The following is a 5,636-nucleotide window of genomic DNA, read 5'->3' as shown; positions in this document are numbered from 1 at the left end:
AATGAAGAAGGGCAACAAGCGGAAGAAGAGCAAGAAGCGGAACAAGAAGGACAGGAAGGAGAAGACAGAGAAGAAGAGCAAGAAGAGCAAGCAATTCCAGAAAGAAGACAACGAACTCCTAGAGACCCCATGGATATGAGCAGAATGCAGGAAATCATGGAAGGAATGTCTCAACAATACATGAGGTCTCAGGAGAGACAAGAGGACTTTCACCTAAAAATGATGGATATGCAAAGGAACTTTGAATCAAGATTCTTGGATCTGCAAAGGGAACAGAATTTACACTTACAGGAATCCTTCAGCCACATATGCCAACACCAAGATGCCAATGTCTTGGCAATCAAGGAAGCCACCACTTTACAGAATGCAAGATACTCAGTCCAAGCTGATTACATCAGTTCGCAAATCAAGCTTAACTACATAGGAGAACATTTACACAAGATGGACCCAGCATTCCCAGCTTTTGATGAGTACTTCAAAGGGAGGAAAGAAGGAGAAATAAACAAGGCAATGATCCTTGAAAAAGGAGTGGAAGAAACAATGAAAAAGGCTGGATTCTGGAAAAAGCTCATAAGAAAAGACAAAGGAAGTTCAAGTGGTCAAAAAGGGGTAGGAAGCAAGAAGAAGCAGGATCCCAAGAATCAAGAAGAACCAAGCAATAAATGAGAGGTGGTCTCTCTCCTTAATAATCAAATGATAATTGGTGAATTGTCTTTATGAGCTTTCTTTCATTATGAGTCATTTAAGTTTTAATGTGAAGTCTCTAGTATGTTTGTCTGTTTATTGCTTTGAATAAAGTGAATGCCTAGATGTTTGGATATAACTCCACCTTCTTAAACAAATGCTTGCCATGCTTGTTCTGTTTCCAAAAATAAAAGAAAAGTTGAACAAAAGTAACTTGGCTCAATTAGTGACAAATCAAGTAGAATTAAGTGGTGGTATGCATGCTTGATTGTTTAGTCAGATCACTGGAAATAGAGTGTAGAATTATCATTTTTTGTGTAGAAATTGAAAACTGTCTATGGATCTTGATGAATAAATGTCTTTGGCCATGAAAAAGAAAGAAAAAGAAGAAGAAAAAGCCACTGAAAAAGGGCAACCAAAAAGCAAAAAAATTGAGAAAATAAGCTAGGCACCAATGGTTTGAACTTCTGAGACAAATGCCTGTGGTGTTTATGTATTAAGGATATGCTTGGATGAATAGGTTCTGAGGAGTGTTTCAACACTCGGTAACTTGGGTTAACTAACCCGGGATTATCAACCAAAAGTCCATTATCAAGAGCAACCTAAATACAAAACATTTAGTCACACAAAGAGGTGCTGGGCACCAATGTCTCAAGAAGAAATGTGAACTAAAATGCCTGGAGTGGATATGTGTAGTGCACTGATAAGAAAAAGAAAATGCCAAAGGCTTGTGCAACACATGACACTAAGCAAACAAGGAGCAGAGAAGCTCTAAGAAAAAGAAAAGAAAAACAAAGAAGAGAAGTGCCAAGGACATAAGAATAACAAGAGGCCATAGCAGTGTTTGATGGATGCAAGGAAAAAGTGATAATCTTACCTGATAAGAATGAAAAAGTGATGCTGCAACTTTCTGCATAAAACCCTTCTGATGAACTTCAAATGCTTGCTAATATAGCCAATGTAATTGCTTTCTGTTTCATACTTTCTTCTCAAATAACTCAGGACTTGCTTAGGGACAAGCAAGTATTAAGTTTGGTGTTGTGATGCCAAGGCATCTTAGGCTAGTTTCACTAGCATTTTTTTGTTAGTTTTAGTTGTTTTATGCATTTTCTTGAGCTTAAAGTAACCAAGAATGGTTAAAAGAATAACAAAGCAATGAACCATCCAAACAGTATGATTTTGATGCAAATTCCATGAGTTTTAGTTATATTACTTGAATGCTATGAATGGAAGATTTCTCATGAAATTTTGCAAGACTTTGATGCAATTGTTTGGATGATTTCAGGGAAGAAGAGGCCAAGCAAGGAAGCAACAAAATCAATAAAGGAAGCTTGAATATCACATGTGGAGTTTAAGTTCCAGTTTAAGCCTAAACTGGAGCTTAGACGCCAGAATCATGAAAGCTAAGAAATGCTGGAATTGAAGTTTAACCTCCAGTTTAACCTTAAACTGGAGGTTAAACGCCAGAATTAGAATTCCAATCAGGAAGCACTTCCACGTTTAACCTCCAGTTTAACCTTAAACTGGAGGTTAAACGCCAGAAGTGAGAAGGGCACCAAGGGGGGCAGTTCCACGTTTAACCTCCAGTTTAACCTTAAACTGGAGGTTAAACGCCAGAAAGGGGAAAAGCACCAGGGAGCCATTTCCACGTTTAAGCTCCAGTTTGACCTTAAACTGGAGCTTAAACGTGTTCGACCAAGTTTCTCCTCCAGGGTTGCTTTCTCCATTTCCACGTTTAAGCTCCAGTTTAACCTTAAACTGGAGCTTAAACGTGTTCGACACCTCCAGGGCTACCTTTCTAAGCTTCCACGTTTAAGCTCCAGCTTAACCTTAAACTGGAGCTTAAACGTGTTCGACCTCCAGGGTTGCCTTTTCTATCTCCATGTTTAAGCTTCAGTTTAACCTTAAACTGAAGCTTAAACGTGTTCGACTATATTACCCTCCAGGGCTGCCTTCTTCCATTTCCACGTTTAAGCTTCAGTTTAACCTTAAACTGAAGCTTAAACGTGCTACCACAAAAGGCATCACTGGAAGTGTCTGGCGTTTAAGCTGCAGTTTAAGCTTAAACTGCAACTTAAACGCCACTCTTGGAAAAGGTTTCTGGGCCAAAAATATTGCGGTTTAAGTTAGTATTTGAGCACAAACATTAACTTAAACTTACTCTGGTATGAAACCCAATTGAATATCATGGTTTATGGGATTTGGGCCTGAAGGATTGATGAGTCTGAAATTTCAATTTATTGAGTCATGTGTCATTATTTGATTATCACTAAGTTGGCTCAATGAATGTTACAGAATTTGGATCAACAGCCTCATCAAGATTATGGATCATAAACCCAAGGCAAAAGGAAAGCAGGGAGAGGCCTCAAAGCCCAAGAAACACAACAGAAGCTCAATATAGAAAGTGTATAAATAGGATAGAATTTAAGTTAGAAAGGACTTTTACCTTTTCATTTAGCTAGTTTTCATATCTTTGTAATTGAATTCAGAGCTATGACTCACTAAACCCCCTTTCATTGGGTTAGGGAGCTCTATTGTAATTCAATGAATCAATAATAGTTTATCTTCTTCTTCAATCTTTTCTCTTGAATTTTGTTAGAAAGCTTCTCGATCTAATTCCATTGGGTAGTTGTCTTGGGAAAGAAACTACCCATAATTGGAATCCTTCGGAACCTTGGGAAAGGAATGGAGGATTCATGCTAGAGAAGCTTTCTCACAGTGAATTGGATTGGGGTTTGGATGGATATTGTGACATGTAATCCTACCAAATTGTGGTTCATGAAACTGTGTGGTATAATCAGTGATCGAGCATCATCTCTTCTTATGAACATTTAAACCAAGGGATTGGGAATTTGTTTGTTTTTAGAGAGAATTGGTGAGCCAAGGGATTGGGATCCAATCATATAAGATTGCCAAGCAAAGTTCAATGAACGCATTGGTTGAGGAAGAGATAAACATGTTTTGATTCGGAGATCTCAATATCTCCTATAACCCAATGAATTGCCATTTCTGATTTCCACTTTCTCTTTACATTCTGCAACTCAATTCATGCAATCACCCCCATTCCCTTTTAATTTCAGCAATTTAGCTTCTGCTCTTTAATTCATGCAATTTAAGATTCCGCCATTTAAATTTCTTGTCATTTACGTTTCCCGCCAATTTTACATTCCGCAAGTCTCATCTAAATCTTGATTCCGCTCAACTAGAACACACTTCTAATCCGAATTGCTCACTCAACCAATCCTTGTGGGATTCGACCTCACTCTATTGTGAGTTTTTACTTGACGATAACCGGTGCACTTGCCGGAAGGAATTTTGCCGATCGTGCAATTTCCTAAATCGTAGCATAACAAGTTTATGCGCATCAAGTTTGCATTCCTTCCTTGGGGTGTTCTTAATGTCACTTGGAAAGGTATTGCTGGGTTGTGCTAAGTATTTAGCAAGTTGGTTTGTATGCACTTCAATGTTCTTGAAAGTAATATCTTGTTCCTCTCTAAATTTTCTAGACCATTGTATAAAATCCTCCATACTACTATCCATCTTCTCTCCTCCCTCTCTAATGATTTATATATTCTCTCCAATGCTTTCAAGGAGGGCTTTAATCCTTGAGAATCTTTATGTGTTTAAGGAAGGTTGGGTAGGTTGGTTAGACTTGGCTTGTGAATTGAATTGTTTGTTTTGTGGTTGCATGTTCTAAGAGTGGTATGAGCTTTGTGGGTGATGGAATGAGTTTTGTGGAATGTGAAAAGAATCTTGTGTGTAGTGGAATAAATTTTATGGATGATGGAATGAATTATATAGATTTGGGAAGGAATTTTGTACTGAAGCATGCCCAAGTGATGAAGAATTCAGACATGTAAAATTAGGAGGTGAGGTTGGATAATTAAGAGGTGATGGCTCTTGATGAATAGGGTATGAATGAGTGAAATCTCTTTGATTTTGATCTTCCCAGCCACAACATGAGTAGTGATTACACTCATCAAAATATGGCATATTTTGTGGCCCTGGGAAGCACCTCATTGCATGTTCTCGATACTCCCACCCACCATGATTATAATAACATGGATCATTTTGTGGTGGTGAAAAGTTTCCCATGAAATTTGATTGATCATTTTGTAGCCCTGGAGCATATCCCAATTGGGTTGATGATAAACCCCAATTTTATGGTTTATATTGTGTAGAATTTGGGGTGTTTTGTCAATATTTCACACACTTATTCACAAGAATTGCATGATTTTGTGTTCTCTTCCTAATATTGCTTCATGATGGAAAACATGCTTTTTTGCCTTAGAATTGCTATATTTTGATCCTCTTTTATTACCATTCGATGCTGTGACCTGTTTGTTGAGTGATTTCAGAATTTATAGGGCAAGAATGGCCTAGAAGAGAGAAAGAAAGAATGCATAAGAGGAAGGAACATGAAGATTTGGATTTTTGGGAATTTTGGCATGGGCGCGCACGCGCACTGCGCGCGGACGCGCGGGTGTGGACAGCTGGAAGCGGCACGCAAAGATCAGCGCATCCGCCCAGATTGGAGAAATCCCCATCGACGCGCACGCGTACATGGCGCGCGCGCGTGAGTCGCAAAATCAATTGGCGCGCACGCACGTATGGCACATCCGCGCGACAAGCTGCACGTGACCTCATTAAAGGAAATCGTGCCTGGCGATTACTGAGGCTCATGAGGCCCAAATTCAAGCTGGTTCTGCATGGAAAAGACCCAAGGATGCTAGGCGAAAGGGGGGATCATTCATTCACACTTAGACACAATTTTTAGCTAGTTTTTGGTTTTGATCTTCTAGAGAGAGAAACCCTTGTTCCTCTCTAAATCTAGTTTGATTTGATCTTCCCTTGTTGAATTCAGAGATTGCTTAATTTGAATTCCTTAGTATAATTTTGTTTAGATCTTGTGTTAGCTTTATGTTTTCTTGTCAATTGTCATTTTATACCCA

Source organism: Arachis hypogaea, chromosome 15 (genome assembly GCF_003086295.3).
Source record: "Arachis hypogaea cultivar Tifrunner chromosome 15, arahy.Tifrunner.gnm2.J5K5, whole genome shotgun sequence".
Classification (NCBI taxonomy): Eukaryota; Viridiplantae; Streptophyta; class Magnoliopsida; order Fabales; family Fabaceae; genus Arachis; species Arachis hypogaea.
The sequence above is the reverse complement of the archived record's forward strand: the minus strand, read 5'-3'. Positions refer to the sequence as shown.